Genomic DNA, 19,781 nt, shown 5'->3' with positions numbered 1-19,781 from the left:
AGCCGACCCCGTCCCCGTCGCCCCCGCATGGGACGTGTGTGGCCGTCACCCGCCTCGCCGTGAGGCCCTCAGCGTGGGCGTCCAGTGCAGCTCACTGGGTGACCCGATCACGGCCCCAGTCAGTCGGTGAGACGACTTCTTCTCGTGACACTCGTACCACCAAACAGGGGTCGGCCGTTTTCTCAGCCCCTTGGTGCCGTTTCGTTCGTTCGTCACCAGTGCGTTCTGAACAAAGTCGTAGGCTCTGCAGAGTGTTGTGGCAGACGGCATGAGCCACGTGGACTGTGCCGTGGCCGTGGAACTCCTGGCCACACGCAGACGTGAGGTCCGCTGGGCCGGAACTTGGCATCGATCTTGCTTTTTAAGGATTCTGAGCCCTTTCGTTGTGCATCCGGTCTTACTCTCTTGTTTCCCCTCGCCACGGGGTCGTGCCTGTACTCGAGAACCTGTCACCTCTGAGTGTGACCGTGACCCTGGTCACTACACCCCTCCGACGAGAGTGACAAGTCATGACACGGAGATGAAATGGAGAAAACGGGCTTGAGTTACTGGGTTTTATTTCCTTAGTTTAATGACCTACAAAAATTAAGAATAGCGTCCGTCTCTGCCCCCTGCTTCCCTCCCGGCGCCCTTGCTCTGTGGAGGATCTTCCTAACACAGGTCCGGTGAGTGGCCACGCCTGACGTACGTGTCCCATGCCCACACGCCCTCGCCTGCCGTCCCCTGGAAGCTGTCCTTCCTCCGTGGGTGGCTCTGAGTGAGGGGAGGTCTCCAGGGCCACAGCTTATTAGGCTCTGAGCTCAGCCGATGTCCTGCCCTGCCGGCTGGACTGTGGGTGACTCCCATGTCACAGGCCCCCAGGCGGCGGGCGTGGAGGCTGGTGGGGGCCGTGAGCCTCACCTTGCTAGCACCGTCCTGGGGGCGGGGGGCAGCGCCTTCCCCTGCCGCCGCGAGTCAGAAACCCGGCCTGAACCGTGTTGTGTCGTTGTGTCGTGGTCCTCTTTGCCATCCCTGGGGAGATGGATGGACAGGTGTCGTCAAATTGCTGCATGGTAATTCTGTAACAAACGCGGTTTGTTTCAAGCAGCTGCCACCGTGACTCCTGCTCCGCACGAGCCTCCCTTGGGTAGCGAGGGTTAACCCCTTCCCAGCCCCTGCCACCTTTGTCAGGTGTGCAGAACACGTGCTGTTGGGGGTCTCAGCACAAGAGCGGAGAGAGGATACAGGCGGTGCGTGTGTCTCATAATTACTTAGCCATCTTTCAAGCCGGGGAAGGAATTTGTTTTCTCATTAAGCTGCCGTGTCGGGAAGTAAATTAGAGCGAACCTTCCTTGAGCACCCCCAATTTCTAATTATCTACGTGAACCCGGCAACCTGATAAATAAGCACGCTGCCGCTGGGGCACGTATTTATATTCCGAGTCCTCGGAGAGAGCGGCAATGAGATCCATGCCTGGAAACTCAGGGACATTTTTCAGCCCTGAGATCAAGTAATGAAACGCTTAAACGACACTGGAAATGTTAGGGCGCTCAGGAAGCACGGGGGAGCCCGGGAGACGGTGAGCCTCACCCGCGGGGCTGTGAGTTAGCATTCTGATCACTGCAGGCACAGAGCGCACTGAAAATTATTCATAATTAACATCTATTGTGTCAGCAGCATATTTTCGGGAGCTAACAGCCCTGTGTCTAGGGTACAATGAGCTGTCGTGCCCCGCTCCCCCCCCGGGGCACGTGTAGCCGTGTGGCCGCTGCCGAGCCTAGGGACGCCAGGCTGAGGCCAAAGCCTGGATCCCGGGGGTGGTTCTGCTCTGACCCCTCGAGCGATTTGTCAGCTTTGCTGCAATCTCCATGTGTAAGAGCCCCCGGTCTTGGCCGCGCCCTGTGGGGGTGGGGGGTGGAGGGTGTAAGAGGATGTCGTGAGCTGTTGCTTGGGAACACAAGGCAACCGTGGTCCTTCTGGCTGAGAGTCGGGAAGGATAGCAGGGAACATTTATTGAGCACTTGCTGTGTGCCAGGTGCCATATCAAGGGCTCTCTGTGTGTCAACTCTCACAGTCCTTGCTAGAACCCTCTAAAGGAGTCGCTGGTGCTGCCCACGCTCTAAGGAGGGGAAACTGAGGCACAGGGTGGGCAGGTCATCTGCTCAGGGGCTCACCACAGGGGTGGGTGGGAGCAGGGCTTTGCCAGGCAGGCTGCCTGGAGCCCGTGTGCCGAGCCACGCCGTCACCCTGCAAGCCAGCGTCCTCTGAGGCCCCCACGGGCAGAGGGTCTGCAGGGTCACTTCGCGGGCTCGGTGGTCACGATTAGAGTTTTCTCGGCCATCAGGTCGCAATCGTGCACGTATATCGTGTCTGGAAGGAAAGCGACCGAAAGACACCAGTCTTCATTCACAAAGTACCGTTCTTTCCAACGTGAATATATCGTGCCGGCTGGTTGAGGTGGAAAATCAGTAATTCACGAACGCCTGCCAGTCACGGGCGGGATGAGGAATGACTCACTGGAAGCTAATCTGGAGGCGGAGCGGGGGTCGCTGGCGGGGACGCGGGGACACTGTGAGCTAAGAAAGCAGCAGGCCCCCCGCGCCCCCACCGGAGCATCGTGAGTCAGCCGCGCCCCGGAGCACTGCCGCTGGGGCCTCCCGCTCAGAGCCCTCTGAGGCCAGTAAGGGGAAGCGGGGACGCCGGGTCCCCTGTGTGCCGGCACACCCCGTCACGCCTCCCTGTCTGTTGGGATTGGCCGGCCTGACGGAGGCCGGGCCCTGGGATGAGTTTGTGCCGAGCCACCAAGGGGGGAGCGTGAGCAGTGCCCCAGGCCTCCCTGGGGCACCTGCACTGGCCACTCGGGGCCTCATTTCCTTCTCTCTGGCACCAGCGTCCTGGCCTCGTCATCAAAACGGACAAAACAGCGTGGCGCCTTTCGAGGCCCTCGCGGCCGAGGTCCAGGGCCACGGCAGGCCGGGCAGGTGACCCGATGGGTCGCCACGGCCGCGTGGGCCGGAGGGCATGGAGGGGGAGGCGTGGGCTTCTGCCCAACGTGCCCAAGCCAGCGCCCGGGCCGTTTCTGCCCGTGTCCGGGTGGGCACACTCCCGTCCTTCCCTCGCCCGATCTTCCCGTCAGCCTTCCTCTGAGGGCTGGCCGCTCGAGGCCCCACTCGCAGCCGCTGGCACCGTGGCATCGGGCAGAGGGGGGCGCAGTGGCGCTAAGCAGCTCTCCCGGAGGTGCGCCCCTGACACGGGACTGGGCACCACACGGCCAGCCCGCTGGGAACCAGCGACACCTCCGCGGGCCTCGCTCTGCCTGGACGTGTGAGACGCCCTGGCGGGTGTAGTCCACGGGGTCAGACACTGGACGCCGAGAGTAAGGGATATGGGGACTTACTGGGGGTCACTCGCAGATGGACAGGGGACTTAGGGTCACTCGCGGATGGCCAGGGGACTCGGTGAGGGTCACTCGCCAGTGGACAGGGGACTCACTGGGGGTCACTCGCGGGTGGCGTAGCCCATATCCGCCCTGAGTCCTGGGGTCCCTGCCCCCTGTTGCCTGCGTGGAGGACGTGCCTGCCCTCTCTGACCCGAGGACACCAGCCTCAGAGCTGCACCAGACGATCTGAGCTCGGAAAGAGGGTTTCACAGGGTCAGTGCTCACTCAGAACGCACCCGCCCTGCTCGAGCCGCCTCTTGGAGCCGGGCCCAGATCACTGTGTCAGATGCGACTGAGGCGTGGGGGTGGGCCCGGATTGCCCCGGCCTCACTTCCGGGGTGCCGCGTGGCTGCGAGGAGATGCCTCCTGCCCCCTGCCGGCTGGCAGCTCGACACGAGAGGTCACCGTGCGACCGGGCAGCTCTGGGCACCGTCTGTGGAACCGTTCACAAGGACGGCCTGGGCTCACCAGCCTGCGGGTCACGTACTCGGAGCCGAGGGTCGGACGCCCGGCTAGAGGTCGGCCTCCTCCCCTGCGAGGCCAGCGTGCCGTGGGCAGTCAGTAGACGCCCGTGAGCGGGTGGTGGTTCAATGAGCGGGGGGCCCTCGCCCCGTCTGTGGAGCAGGAGGACCGAGGGGAGAGGCCGCTGGGTCTGGGCGAGGAGCACAGGTGACACCGGGCTCCTGAGTCTGCCTTCACCGCAGCGTCCAGCAGAGGGAGCCGGTGGCACAGAGCCGCGGGGAGGGCCGTCGCTGCTTTTCCCTGAGGAAGGCGGTCAGCCCGGCCTTCTGCAGGGACACCTGGGGCGTCCGGGAGGCTCCTCCGCCTCCCGCAGGTAGCAGGAGCCTGTGCGGCATGTGACGCCGGCCACCCTCCCCCCCCATCTTCGTGACAGCACTGTGCTCCCGGTCTAGCAACTGCAGAAAGTACGGGAAAACGATGGAGAAGCCTTCGGAAACTCAGATAGACAAGAGCAATACTGTTATGTGAGGTAGTGAGAGAATTTGCTCGTGGACCCAATACCAGAACACAGAATTCCGTGTATTAACCTTCCGGTGTCCTAAGAACTCACACGTACGAGCGCGGAATTGGGGCGATTCGACAGAACGCCAGCCCGTGTGGGGACAGTCAGGGTTGTAGTAAACTGAGCTTGATTTGAGTCAGCTCTTCCGTGTAACTGCTCCCAAACCAGAAGGGTCCCAGAGGAGGGATGCCTTGGGGATGCGGCAGGGCGCAGAATGGCGCCTCGGGTGAGGGGCACCTTCGGGGACCCGCAGGGGAGGAGACTCTGGACGACACGTGAGTGTCTTCAGATCATTCAGGGGTCGTGACATGGCCGCTGTGTGTGACACGTTTCTGCAGGGTGCCAGGTGCCAGCCCCAGGGCCACCGGCGGAAGCTTCAGAGACGGCGGTCTTAGCGCAGTGAAGTGGCCCTCGGGGTCAGAGCCGCCCCCCTGAGAGCCGGGCCACGGGAAGCGAGGCCCACGACGCACCTCCCGCCCACACAGCACTCCGTCACGTGGGGAGAAGCGAGAAATCACTGGCTTTCCCAGTGGAAAACCCTCGTTGATTTATTAGGGGAGCGAAAGGGGAAGGAGAAGGGAGAGAATTCTGCATCCAAAAGGTAGAATTTTAATTTAGTTTGATGTAGGACGAAGACAACAGTAAACGGTTCGGTCCCATCCTGCCTCTGCATCGAGTCCGTGCAGAAAGCATGACGTTTCACAAGGGAAGTAAAAGGCAAGCAGTGGTGTTTTCTGTAGCGTCGTTTCTCTAACCAGGGAGGGCTTTGGAGGGTTGTTCCTTCTGTATTTCCTCGGCAGCTTTACTGGGTGTGATTTACAGACCCATCTACGTGTTCGATGGGCTCCAGTAAGTCCGCCAACCCGAGCCGCCGTCACCACAGTAGCTGGATTCCCGTCGCTCTCGTGACACCCCTCGTGCCGCCCACGGCGAATTCCACCCCTCCCCCGCTCCCGACACCACCAGTCCTTCTGTCCCTGTGGATTCGTCTCTTCCGGACATTTGCTAGGAATGGAATCCTACAACGTGGTCTTTTGGGTCCGGCGGGGTTTTTTTTCCTTGTTTTCCCCGCTTAGCATGTTTCCAAAGTTCATTCGCATTGTGGGGTGCTTCCGTGCTGCTCTCTTCATTGCTGAGTAGCCCCCCCCCCCCCCCCATTACTGGCCTGTCCGTCTGCGTCCCCGTCGTCATTCGCTGGCCGCGGGGAACAGGCTTGCTGCGAGCGCCCGGTGCCAGCCTTCGTGTGCACATGCGTGTTGGTCGGGGCGCACGGTGCCTTCGTGTTTAACTTCTGAGAGATTGCCACGCCGTCTCCCGGAGCGGCTGTACCACCTGCCTCCCCATCAGCACGCGACTGTCCCCGCCGCGTTCGTCGCCATTGGCCCGCGACCGTCGCCATTGTCGTGGGCGTGACGTGGTGGTTGTGACAGGTGTCTCACTGGGGGCTCGTCACGGCGAGCATCGTCTCCTGTGCCCACTGGCCACTGTGTGCCTCCCCAGTGTCGTGTCAGAGCCTTTCCCCTGTGCTTTCTCTGGGTCTTTGTCTTCTCGTCGCACGCAGGCCTCACGTGTAAGCTCTTCTCAGATACAGGAAGTGCAAATATTCTCTCTGAGGCCACCTTTAAGTTCCAAACATGAACATGTGGCACGTTCGTAAAATTACCTTGTTTTTTTATATTAATCTTAGGAGTTCAGTTTATTGGGGCAGTTCCAACATCTGGGATTTAATTTACTTTAAAACTTCTGGGGTTTTTTGTGATAAATGTATAGGAGCAGCTGTATTTCCTGGGCACTTGCTGTGTTCCAGGGTCTGTGCTAACTTGTCATGTGTTAATTCATTCCACTTTTCTGTCTCGCCGTAGAGGTAGGCGGCATAGAGCAGGTGACAGAGTCTCAGGGAGGTCAAGTGACCTGCCGGCAGTCACACAGCTACAAGTGGCAGAGCCTGAGGAATACACCCAGGTCTGTCCCTCGTCTCTGGACTGCACATAATGTTGAAGAATTGCGTAATGTCCCACAGGTTCATGCGCAGGTGTTTCAGAGGCAGGAAAGGTTCGTTTTGGTTAGGGACATATCAGGAAAGGTCTTATTAAGGAGGTGGCATGAGTTGTATGTGTCAAGGTTTCTGGTCTCCGAGGGCAGATTAGACATGGTCAAAATGAAATGAGGGGGTGTCTGTCGTGTGGAAGAAGTGACCGGTCAGCTCGGCCGGGGCACAGGTTCCTGGAAGGGGGAGGGGAAGGGGGAGGGGCAGGAGCTGGAACACTTCTGCCAGGAAACCTGAGAGGAAAACGGCCTAGAAGTTCCAAGAACAACAAACACAACTGGATCGTGTTTTGGAGACTTTTATTTGTTTAACAAACAGAAAGAGACAGAATTTAAAAAAAAAAAAAAAAATTTTTTTTTTTTTTTACATTTATTTATTTTGAGAGAGACAGAGACAGCGTGAGCCGGGGTGGGACAGAGAGAGACAGGGAGGGAGAGAGAGGGAGAGAGGGGGAGAGGGAGAGAGGGAGAATCCCAAGCAGGCTCCACACTGCCAGCTGCAGAGCCCGACGTGGGGCTTGAACCCACAAACTGTGAGACCATGACCTGGGCCGAAACCAAGAGCCAGACGCTCAACTGACCGAGCCACCCGGTAGTCCTTCCGAGCACCAGCTTGGAGTGACCTTGGCGTTTCGGTCCCCACGTGGACTGGGAAGGTTCTGGCCAGCTAAGGACCCACCGGGGGAGGCTGGTAGCAATCTCTGTTAAACAGCAGGTGTGTTACATGCTGAGGAGGCAAAGCCCACCCCTCCACCCCACACCCATCGCCTCTCTTTCCCCTTCTGTAGACCTGTAGACCAGATTTTTACAAAGAAGCTCACTGGTGAGGATGCCTCAGCATGTTCCAGAAGAGACATCTGGAGAGACCGAGCCAGAAAGTAGCTGAGTGCCTCAAGGGGAGAGTGCCCCCCAGGATCCATCTGGATCAGGGGCATGCGTTCCCTGGATTTCATTTGGATCAGGAGGGAAGTGCTCCCTGGGATTCATTAGGATCAGGGAGGAAGGGTTCCCCAGGATTCATCTGGCTCAGAGGCAAGTGTTCCTTAGGATTTGTCTGGATCAGGAGGGAATTTGTGTGAATTCTGTCCCCTGAATTCTGTCAGTTTAGAAGCCGCCTTTCCTGGGGCACTCGGGTGGCTCAGTCAGCTAAGCGTCCTACTCTTGATTTCGGGTCAGGTCATGAAGTCACAGTTAAGGGTTCAAGCCCCGCGTCAGATCAGGCTCTGCACTGACGGCATGGAGCCTGCTTGGGATTCTCTCCCCTCCCCAACCCCTGCTCTCTGCCCCTCCCCTGCTTGTACTCATACTTTCTCTCTCTCAAAATAAATAAAGAAAACCTTAATTAAAAAAAAAAAAAAAGGCTGCTTTTCCCGAGCACAACAGGCTTCTTAGCAGCTTCCCAGAGAACTCAGCTTAGACACTGGTCCCGCGTCTGTAGCTCTCAGGAAAGAGTTCCTCTGAAGATCAGTCTTGGCAGTGGGAAGTCCAAAGAAAATCAGCTTTTCCAGAAAAGCTTCAGAAATAAACTTAGCCTCAGGTTTATTTCTTACGGGTTTTGGAATCCGCACTGCTTAATAAAAAGCAATGTGTTTTCATTGTGTGAGATAAACATGTTGAATAAGCAAATGGGAACCTGCTTTTTTCCTCTCTTTGATCCCATGTCTCCCTTTGATTTTTGTCTGCAGCCTCCAGAGGGACGCGTCCCAGTACTTGGTGCTGTTGTTGGCTGCTCCAGGGATGGGCGGTAGTTTATCCTTCTGTAATAAATTCAGTGAAAGGTAGATCATGTCCAGTGTTGTATTAACTCCTGCTCAGCACTGAGCCATGGAAACCACCACTCCTTTTCGTCTGGAATCTGCAAATACATTTTTCATCAATGCCAGTTGCTTCCCAAGTAAAGATTAGCAGTCTTCCAACCTGTGGGAGCCGTTAAGTGCAGAACGAAAGGGGGCCGAGGGTAGCAGCACTGCGCGTATAAACGATCTGATTTAGAGACTCAGTACAGAGCTTGAAAAATCATTAGAAAACAAGCTGCCTGTGTGGGCTAAAAAAAAAAGAAAAAAATCAGCCAGCTATTTAGAGGTAGAATCGTGTGGTTTTCTAATCTCTGATGTCCCTCGAGAGCTGTGTTGACCATCAACATTTTTGATACCCCTGAGCCAATGCCCTCCTGGAGAAATTAACAAGAGCTTCATGAAGTCAGTGTTTTTTAAAACCGCGGGTTGGGGCGCCTGGGTGGCGCAGTCGGTTGAGCGTCCGACTTCAGCCAGGTCACGATCTCGCGGTCCGTGAGTTCGAGCCCCGCGGCGGGCTCTGGGCCGATGGCTCGGAGCCTGGAGCCTGTTTCCGATTCTGTGTCTCCCTCTCTCTCTGCCCCTCCCCCGTTCATGCTCTGTCTCTCTCTGTCCCAAAAATAAATAAAAAACGTTGAAAAAAAAATTTAAAAAAAAAACAAAAACAAAAAACCGCGGGTCATGGTTTATTAGTGGTTAAACCAGTCTGGTGGGCCACAGCCTCTGTTAAAAAAAGAAATGGAAAGAAAATAGCAGTGTTTTCCTAGTGACACGAATGTTCTTTGCTTGTATTGAGCGTGTACATTTACCCGAGGTTGTCTGTGAGTGCACGTGGCGTCACCGCGCACAACACATTTCTTACTGGGGGTCGTGCGTGCAAGTCTGGAAGTCTGTCGTGTTCACTGGAGACTTGACATAGTGGTCTCTACTTGTCCAGCTTTTGGGTTGTCCTTAGGGCTACCGAGGTCGTCCCTTTCTGTCTGTAGTCCCACACCCTTGCTCTGCCCTTCCCTGACACTGTTAGGGTTCCCTATAACCTGCTGTGTTCCTAGAGAAGTTGCTGATACATGCATCTCAACTCCCTCCTCTCCTTCAAAAACTAATTTTGACAATTCATGGCCACTTTACTCTAAATTAAAAGCCTGTTCCCCCTTTTGACCACATGCTTTGCCCTTCAGAACTGCAGAAGGACAAATTAGCCATAACTGACTCCCCCTTCCTGGTAGAATGAATGGAAACTTTTATCGTTGAAAAATGTCTCTCCATCTCCAGTAATGCCTTTGTCATAAAGTCCACTTTGCGGGACAGTTGATTCATGTTTGCAAGAGTGTATGTTTTTCATCCGTATCTGTATTTAAAAATTTTTTTTAACGTTTTATTTATTTTTGAGATAGAGAGAGAGAGACAGAGCATGAACAGGGGAGGGTCAGAGAGAGGGAGACACAGAATCCGAAACAGGCTCCGGGCTCCGAGCCATCAGCCCAGAGCCCGACGCGGGGCTCGAACTCACGGACCGCGAGATCGTGACCTGAGCCGAAGTCGGACGCGCAACCGACTGAGCCACCCAGGCGCCCCTCATCCGTATCTATATTTAAGCAGGTATCCTAATATATGTGTTTCTGAACGTTTATATATATTTATTTAAGGTGTGTATTCCCCCCCCCCCCACTTTTTTAGGACATAGCTGACTTTTGTTTTTAAATCCAGTCTGAAAATCATTGACTTCAATTGAAGTATCTAGTCTTTTTATAGTTAGTGTAATAATTGACATGTTTGAATTGAAATCTGTTCGTTTTGTTTTCCTCCATTTTTTTTTTTTTTTTTTTTTTTGAGAGAAAGTGTGTGCATGAGTGCAGGCAGGGGGAGGGCAGAGAGAGCGAGGGAGAGAATCCCAAGCAGGCTTCACACTGCCAGCTGCAGAACCCAACGTGGGGCTCGGTCTCACAACCCTAAGATCGCGACCTGAACCGAAATCGAGAGTCAGATGCTCAACCAGCTGAGCTACCCACACGCTCTTTTCCATTCCTTCTTTTTCTGTCTTCCTTTCTCCTCCTCTGTTGTCCGTCTTTTGGATTGATCCAGCAATTTTACTACCCCTTTCTGCCTTTCTATCACCTTATTGACCGTATGTTCTCTCCCTTTCCAGAGCAGTGGCCTCGGCGTGTTTTCTGTCAGGGGCCAAATAATACACACGTCAGCCTTCGCAAGACACAAGATCTCGGTCTTGTATTCTTAGTGTCAACTTTATTTTATTTTATTTTATTTTTTTTTTTTTTTAATTTTTTTTCAACGTTTTTTATTTATTTTTGGGACAGAGAGAGGCAGAGCATGAACGGGGGAGGGGCAGAGAGAGAGGGAGACACAGAATCGGAAGCAGGCTCCAGGCTCCGAGCCATCGGCCCAGAGCCCGACGCGGGGCTCGAACTCACGGACCGCGAGATCGTGACCTGGCTGAAGTCGGACGCTTAACCGACTGCGCCACCCAGGCGCCCCTAAACTTTAAATCGTAAAGAACGTTATCAGTTCATGGGCCAGAGCAAAACAAAAACAAAAGCAAAAAAAACGGGCTACTGGCTGCATTTGGCCCTCAGACCATAGCCTGGGGGGCCCCCAGCTTATTAAAGTTGAACTTTGATTACTACTTTTACCACTTCCCAGACAACACAAGGACATGAGAGCACATTAACTCCACTTCCACGGGCACAGGTATCGTCACATATTTTCTCTGTACGTTCTTATCTCCATAAGCATCTCCATACTGATATTCAGTAGTTAATGCTCAGCTGTGCTTACACCTTCCGTTGGCCTCCACTCCTTCCTGCGTCTCAGAGCATCGTTCTGAGATCACTTCTCTTTCCCGAAAGAGCTCCCTTTACAGCAGGTTTGCCGGTGAAAAATTCTGTTCTTACTGTTTGGAAATGCCCTAGTTTTCCCCTTCATTTGATTTTTCACTTTAAAATCATCATTGTTGAACGGCAGCTTACATTCAATAAGGTGAACTCACTTTGTACAGTTTGATGCGTTTTGGCAGGTTTATACGCCTGTGCGGCCCCCTTCACTCAAAACATCGCCCAGAATTTCCCTTCTACCTTGTTCCGGTGAATCCCCACCCCACTCCCAAACCCAGGCAAACACTGATCGGCTTTGTCGTGTCGTTCCTTAGGTTTGTCTTTCCTAGAGCGTCGTGTAAATAGAAAATTGTAACGTATTCTTTTGTGCCTGGCCTCTTCCTCTCAGTGTGGGGCCCTTGAGATTTACCCGTGCCGAGCGGGTCACCAGTTCACTCCCTTCTTGTTGTGAGTAGTACTCCACTGCGCGTATCACGGTCTCGATCCGTTCTCCTGCTGATGGAAATCTGGGTTTCTCCGCGTTGGTGGCAATGAGCACACCTGCCAGAGATACTCACGCACTAGTGTGTGTGTCACTATGTGTTCGCCTCCCCGGGACAAGGGCAGAAGGGTAGAATGGCTGGGTCGTCTGGCAGGTGTACGTTTGGCCTGAATCAGAAACTTGTCAGCCGTTTTCCACAGTGATCTCGTTCCCACCAGTAACGTGTGAGTGTGCCAGCCGCTCGTTCAGAACGACACTTGGCTGCGAACCAACCTCGTCTCTCAATTTTAGCTGTTCTGCTGGATGTGTGGCACTGTGTCCTCGTGATTTTAATCTGCATTTGCCTAATGAAGCCGAACACGCGCTGTGGCCGTTAATTTATATTGTTTAATAAAACATATGTTTATGTCTCCCATTTTTTAATTGTGTTGTTTATCTTCAAGAGCCCTTTATATGTGTTAGATGAGTCGTCGTCAGGTTTCTGTCTTTGGTCCATCTGACTTGGGTTTCCATTTTCACAACAGTCTTCTGAGACCAGAAACATTTCATTTTGATGAAATCTGATTTAATAGTTTTTTTCTTTTACGATTTATACTTTCTATGTTGCGCCAAAAAAACTGTGCCTGGCCCAGGGTTGTGACGATTTTCTCCTATCTTTTTTCTAAAACTTTTACAGTTTTAACTTTAAAAAAACAAAACAAAACAAAACAGGCTTTGTTTTTTTGCTTTTTCGTAATCTCCACACCCGGCATGGGGCTCAAACTGAAAATCCTGAGATCGAGAATTGCACGCTCCACCAACTGAGCCAGCCAGGAGCCCCTCTGGTTTTAACTTTCATGTCTAAGTTTGTGGTCCATTTCAAGTTAATTTTTGCACGTGGTGAGCAGTGAGAGTCAAGGGTCATTTTTCTCCACATGGATTTCCGGTTCTAGATGTTTCAGCACCGTTGTAGAAAGGCTGTCTTTTCCCCATTGAAAAAATGCCTTTGACAAAAAGCATCTGATGTAATTGTGGAATTCTTTTGCCCTGTCCTGTTACATTGATATTTATGCCAGTGCCATGATTCTTGTAGCTTTATTGTAAACCTGTTCCTTTCCTAAATGGTTTTGCTGTTCTAACTCCTTGAATTTCCATGTAAATTTTAGAAACAGCTCATCGGTTTCCAGCCAGCCTGCTGAGACTGTTACTGTGATTGCACCGAATGTGCACATCAATTCAAGAAATACTGTCTGCGCTACCCTGAGGCTTCTGATCCATGAACATAGTATACCTCCCCATTTGTTTAAGCCTTTTAAAATTGACTTCACAATGCCGCGTAGTTTGTTGTTGTTTCTTTCTTTTTTGTTTTCATCCCATGAATTCAGCAGGTGGCATCAAACATCTCTGGTTGTGATAAATACAGTACAGAGTGAAGTTCTCTTTTGAGTAGCCTGGTCATAGTCATTCAAGGGGCTTCTCTGAGGGTGTGTTTTACAAGCAGATACATCTTACAATGAAGAAGTCAGAGACAGATGCTTGGAGGTCACTGTGTAGGGGCCGGTGGGGACCCCTCGTCTTCCTTTTTTCCTTTTTTTTCTTTACACTATCATTTCCATGAAGGCGTTTAAAGTAGATGAAGGAAAGGTGTATCTTGCTATATTTCAGTTGAATATGAAATGATATAAAGTCATCAAATAATGCGGTTTTCAAATACCTCCCTTTTCAGGAAGACTTGCTGTGGCCTTCCTCTTACTAAAGAAAAAAAAGGGGGGCGCCTGGGTGGCGCAGTCGGTTGAGCGTCCGACTTCAGCCAGGTCACGATCTCGCGGTTCGTGAGTTCGAGCCCCGCGTCAGGCTCTGGGCCGATGGCTCGGAGCCTGGAGCCTGCTTCCGATTCTGTGTCTCCCTCTCTCTCTGCCCCTCCCCCGTTCATGCTCTGTCTCTCTCTGTTCCAAAAATAAATAAAAAAAACGTTGAAAAAAAAAAATTAAAAAAAAAGAAAAAAAAGGTTTGGTTTTTCCTTATTATACAGTAGTATGTTTTCAGCATAGATATATTATTAAATACAGAGAAGCAGAGAGAACTTGAGTCATTTATAACCCTCACCATACCAAGATAGTCACTGTTACTACCCTGGTGCACGCCTGCCCTTCCAGACTTACTTTCTAGGTGTTTCTGTGGGTGTTTTTAACAAAAATGGAGCATCCCTTTATGTAATGTTATTTCGGCGTCTTTAAAATTACTTGATCTTGTGCTTAAAGACAGGAGTGTGTAACTTGCGGTCCCTCCATGACGGGATTGGGAAGGATTTGTGTTATCTGCGTATCACCGGAGTGTTTTCAGTGAGTTTGCTTCGTTTTCTTGGAAACTGTAGTTGTTCGCTCAACATTTTACTTACACAGGGCTTGTGATCCCTCAGGAGGATTCATTCCTTCGCTCGTCAGATACGCGTGGGGCACCTGGTACAGATCAGCCGTCTGTGCTCAGCGCTGGGTGAGGACAGGCTGGGCTGCAGCCCCCGTGTCCAGCAGAGGCATCTGTGGGGTGGCAGCAGCAACCAGTGGGCCTCGGGGGAGCCCCAGGATGGGAGGGGCCCCTGGGATGTCCTCCGTGAGCAGACAGGCTTAAGGACTGCGTGAGGGTGGTCTGCACAGGTTTGGGGGCACATGGACTCTTTGAAAACGGCAAGTTCCATGTAGCTGGACTGTGGCCTATTTAGTGAAGGAGAGAGCTTGAGAGAAATAGAAAGCAGCCTGAGAAGAGTAAATATACAAGCGAGACACAAAATCTCCCCCACGCCCCACGCTGCTTGGTTGTGGGGTGCAGACACTACAACAGGGGACACAGTCTATGGGGAGAGGCGGGGGGAGGGGCGGGGAAGGAGGCCGGCCGTGTGCCCACCGGGTGGGGTCTCCGCCGGCCCCGCACTGAGCGGTAGGGCACAGGTCACCCCGTGGAGGCACCGAGGACCGGGGAAGAGCGGGCCCTGTACCCCTGCCGCGCTCAGCCCTCAGCTGGGAGACCCCATCCTGACAGCCCACATGGGCCCTGGGTGCCGGGTGCCGCCCTCCTCCCTGCCCAGCAGCCAGGCTTCCTCGCGTCCGTGAGGGCTTCTCTGAGCCGCCGCTGTGGGCGCGGTCCTTTTACAAAGGGGGAGGTAACGTGAGTCACAGTCCAGTCGTGGGCCATCGGGGTCATGCTGGCACTCCGCCAGCAGCCGTCAGGTGATTGATTTGTATCGAGGGAAGGGAATTTATCATCTGCTTGTAAGGAGCACGCACTGAGCAGTGGGGAATAGATGAAGAGGGGAGTCATTAGCAAAGGACAGAAACGGGAGGGCAGCCACAGAGGGGCTCAGCCGAGGCCGTCGGGACAGGAGCGTCGCCATGGACAGTGACGGTGGAGCTCTGCTTGTAAAGATGGAACCGGGACCTGGTGCCCAGAGGACAGGGAGGCCATTGGGGGGGGGGGGGGGGGGAGGGCAGGCTGAGCAGGTGAACCGAGGCAGAAAGAGCTCAGTGTTTTTTAGACTGCAAGGTAATGGACCTGCCCGGCAGGGTGGGGGGAGAAGGGACTGGGAGCTAGTTCAAAGTTCAGTGTGTCGGGGCGCCTGGGTGGCGCAGTCGGTTAAGCGGCCGACTTCAGCCAGGTCACGATCTTGCGGTCCGTGAGTTCGAGCCCCGCGTCGGGCTCTGTGCTGACAGCTCGGAGCCTGGAGCCTGTTTCCAATTCTGTGTCTCCCTCTCTCTCTGCCCCTCCCCCGTTCATGCTCTGTCTCTCTCTGTCCCAAAAATAAATAAAAAAACGTTGAAAAAAAAAAATTAAAAAAAAAAAAACAACAAAAAAACAAAGTTCAGTGTGTCAAGGTGGCGATCATGGGTGGTTCTGAAGCCAAGTGGGAATGTTCCACCTGACTGCACAGGGCCGTGCTCTTGCCCTCGCTTGCCCGCGGCCTCACGGAGGCCATCTGTCTCAGGAGGCGTGGGCAGCCAGGAGGCCGGGAGCCGCCAGCCCCACCCGCGCCACCAGGGGGGCGGTGCCCTCCCGCGTTCCCCGTGAGGTCTGTTGGAGCAGAGTAGCTACAGAGTCATTGACAAAGACAATTGTCACGGGCCACGGGCCATCGCCCTGCGTGGCGTGGACTGCAGTGGAAGAGCTGAGGTGCAGCAAAGCGGTTTAGCAGCAAAAGGCGGACAAAAGCAGTGTCTTGCGGAAGCTCAGAGACATGAGCGGTTGGAGAGCAGGTGAGCTGCGCCTCTGAGGTTTTGACCTTTGGTGAAAGCATCTTCATGGGCCCCGACGTGGGGACACAACACGGGGAGAGACGGTGGTAGTCGTGGAGGTGAGCCGTGAAGACAGGTGAGCAAAGGTTAGGGAAGGAGGCGGACGGACAGACACAGACCAGGACAGAGTGCCCTGCCCGATTGGTGGCTCTCGTGGGACGTGAACTTCTATGTTATTTTGTTTTCCCCTGGACAACAGAAGGAGCCTTCCGGTGTTCGGCACAGGCCACTGGGAGTGGAGGCCAAGGGACAGGGGAGGACAGGGGCGGGGAGGTGTCACAGTGCACGCCGGGAGCCCACCTCCTCAGCAGGACTGCTTGGACTTGTACGCTGTCCTCGTCATCGGGGCAGCCGGGGCAGCACGGGAACACGGCCCACACCGTCTCTACCAGGTCCGGGGTCTGGGTGGGCCAGAAGATGGCACCTAGGATGGGGCCGTGTCAGAGGCTAAGTGGCGTGTTCCCCGTGCGGGGACCGTTGTACTGATTACAGAGACGGCAGAGGGTAGCAGACAGGTGTCAGTGAGGGAAAGTGTGGTCCAGGAGGGAAGACCCTCTCATTCCTCATAAGAATGGGGGTGTGGATCCTGACGAGCAGTTACTGTATTACCAGGGCTGGGGCTGGAGGTCGCCAGTGATGGCCTGGGTATTGAGGTCAAGGATCTGAAAGCTGTAGGTGATCCCAGATACTGGGGGAGATCAGGGTATCTGGTGACAGCAGTGGCGGTAACGAAGGGTTTGGGGCGGTGGCCCGCACTCTTCAGGGCCATCACTGTGGCTGTCTGCTGTGTCTTCCTCTCAAGTGCTGCCCGTCTGACTCTAGACTCTGGTTTGTGCGTAAGGTTAGCCTCAGTGACTCCAAGCGGAGACACAGATGCCAGAAGTTACCCGGATACAGCCCAGCTGGGACTCGAATCTGGGCTTTGTCTTCTCCCAATTCAATGATCTGTTCCTAAACTGCAGCTTTTTATGCTTTTCTCACAAAAGTTAGCCTTGATTAACACTGTGGATTTAAATTTTGAAAGAACTACCTTGATTGTCAATGAAACCCTTTGGGGGTTCGGAGGAGCTCTGTAATGAAGTGTGGTCTTGAGTTTGACCTTCCGTGCTGCTCCGTCCCTTCCGTGGCCCCGTGTGAGCCGTCTGGGGTCCAGGTGGCCTCCAGCATACGCTGGGTTCTGACATTCTTTAGGATCTGATACGGAAAGGAAAACAGAAACAAAAGGTTTCTGAAGTGATTTAATTTTTTTTAAGTTTGTTAGTTTTTGAGAGAGAGAGAGAGGGGGTAGGAGACAGAGGATCCAAACTGAGCTCTGGGCTGACAGCAGCGAGCCCGACGCGGGGCTCGAACTCGGGAACCATGAGATCATGACCCGAGCTGAAGCTGGATGCCCAACCGACTGAGCCACCAGGCCCCCTGAAGTGACCCGACAAGTGGGGGAAGTTGGTTCGTTCCACTCTGCCCTCCCCAGTACCCATCCCAGCCTGCCGTGTGCAGAGGCGTCTGGGACCGATGGGCTGGTGGGTCAATTTGAATGATGCGTGGGTCTGTCTCTGTAGGTCGGCAGGCAGCTTTGTCTCTGGCTTCACGATGAGCTTAGTGAACAGGACCCATGGAGTTTCCAGACAGTAGCAGGAAGCTGCTTTTGCATTTATCTGCTGGTGATTGTCACAAGATGAGGATTTTTTAAGCCCCCAAATACACACTGACCATAGCCTGACAAGGGTTGGCCTCTGTCATCCCAGCGGCCTAGCCACGCACCCACCATGGCGGAAATCTCAGCAGCTCTGTGCTCCTGGGGTGCGGTGTCCCTTTACCCAGGGAATCGGACCTCTGTGCTGCCTCGCCTGATTCAAGACGGCCTGGCTGGTGTCCCTGACGCGCTGGGTCCAGGTTTGCAAACAGACCTTGGTCAGACTCTTCCAAGAGTGCCTTCCTGTCGCCCGGCAGCCGCCCGTCCCCCAGCACGGCCACCAGGGGCTTGGGCGGAGGGTGGGGAGACGAAGGAACCGGGGCTTGGTTTGCTCCCCATCGCTCTAGCGGGGTACACCCCGTGCAGCAGATGCCGACTGCGCGCCCACGTGAGACGACAGCGGCATCCCCACGGTCGTGCCTCGAGGCCGTGTCTTCTGGCCCCGCCCGCGGCGCGTCCTGGGTGGTGATGGCTGCACAGAATCTGTCTCCCTCACTCGGTGTTAGAAAGCGTGCGGTTTCCCAAATCGTTGAAATATTCCTAAGCGGCGGTCTAAGGGCTGGAAGTAATTCCAGGGGGTTGTTCCCTAACCGACTCGTTCCTCCTGTTGTGGTGACGTGCCTCGGTTCTGACTTTTCGCCCCTGTATGTACGCCGCGTGTCGTGTGTCCCCATTCCTCGTGTCCAGTTTAGGGTTGCTTTCTGGAAGCAGACTCGCGACGTGAAGGGTGCACGCGTCCCCCGCCTTCTCAGGTCTGTCCTTTCCCGACGGGCGGTGCCGGCTCCACCCCCAGGGCGGCCTGTGCCGGCTGGTGCGTGCCTGATTCCTGCCGTCCAGGTCGGGTGTTTTCTTCCCGTCCTTCAAAGGGGGTTAGGGCAGGCAACACGCCCCTCGGCCACCTTGCTGGAAGGCCTGTGCGCGTGACCCAGCCTGGCCTCCGACGGACGCACCTGTGGGGTTTTAGTCTCGTGAAGGCACTGCACCCGAGACGACGTACGAATCCAAAAATCTGAAGTCTCGGCCCGAATAGGCTTGTTGTGGACGTTAAACAGGTGGCTGTTTGTGTGGTGAAGAACCAGGCCTTGCACAAGGAGAGGGCCGGTGCCATTTCAGACAGGAGCATCACTGCTTGGGGCGGGTGCCAGCCACACCTAGTCCTCTCAGCAGGGGCGGGGAGGGGGAGGCACCCCCCCCGTCCCCAGAGGGCAACCACGTGATTTGGGCTGGGGTTTGAGTGTGGTGTCCATCCACCTGGAGGCTGAGGTCAAGCTCATGGGCCGCGGTTGGCCAAGCAGTGCTCCCAGGTGGACACCAAGGCCCCAGGGCCCCCCGGTTGGCAGAGCTCTGTGCACGTTGTCACATGTGGATGCCAGGAGGCGACACGGAGGCCCCGCGTTTGGTACTTTCCCTGGACTCTGCCCCCGCCGTCCCTCGACTGACTTGAGTCTCTGTATTTCTCTCTAATAAACGGAACCGCAAATGTGACAGCGTTCACTGACTTGCGCGACTCCTCCTGGTGAGTTCTCCAAACTGAGTGGTTCGGGGACCCTTGGAACTTGCGGCTGGCGTCAGACGTGTCGGAGGTGAGGGCCCTCTTGGGGACGTGCCCTCTCACCTTGCAGTTTGGAGAACTCTGAGTGTGTTCAAAAAGAGCGAACCCGTGGCAAGACATTCAAGGTCGCTACTTCCTCAAGTGCCCGTTCCTTGCACACTTCAGCCGCGGCGTGTCTGCGGGTCCCAGACAGTGGGGTGCTAGGCCAGCACCTGGCCCCAGAGCAGGTGCTCAGATATGTGACGGGCGAACGGAAGGGAAGCTGACCTCAGAAGACGGGCTTTCTCCCCCAGCTCTCGGGTCGAAAGTGCACTTCCACGGCCTGGAGCCACGGGGCTCCGGGGCGTAGGGAGGTGCAGAAAGGAAGAACGAGGCACGGGCTCCCCTGTAGCAGATGCCCGGGCTGCCCTGTGGGGGCAGGAGATCAGCCATGGAAACCACGAGACTGGTGTGTGTAGCCGCTGGGTCCGGCCCACGCATCGGGGGACCCCAAGGGGCTGCTTTGTGTAGCCGTGGAGGGGAGGACAGTGAAGACGGAGGCCGGGGTGAGCGGGTCTCCACGTCACGGGCGGGGCCGGCCTCCCCCACCTCTGCCTGCGGTGTTGCGTCTCCCCCCTTCTCCCCACATCTCCTCCCCGCACCCCTCTTCAGGAGCCAGGACTC

At 54.9% G+C, this 19,781-nt stretch overlaps 1 protein-coding gene across 1 annotated transcript in view; it reads left to right on the top strand.

The window, feature by feature from the left end:
- The window catches only part of RPTOR (regulatory associated protein of MTOR complex 1), a 207,455-nt gene that overhangs the window by 78,346 nt on the left and 109,328 nt on the right, over positions 1-19,781 (top strand). The window lies entirely within an intron of this gene.

Source organism: Neofelis nebulosa, chromosome 16, assembly GCF_028018385.1.
Source record: "Neofelis nebulosa isolate mNeoNeb1 chromosome 16, mNeoNeb1.pri, whole genome shotgun sequence".
Classification (NCBI taxonomy): domain Eukaryota; kingdom Metazoa; phylum Chordata; class Mammalia; order Carnivora; family Felidae; genus Neofelis; species Neofelis nebulosa.
The sequence above is the reverse complement of the archived record's forward strand: the minus strand, read 5'-3'. Positions and strand labels throughout refer to the sequence as shown.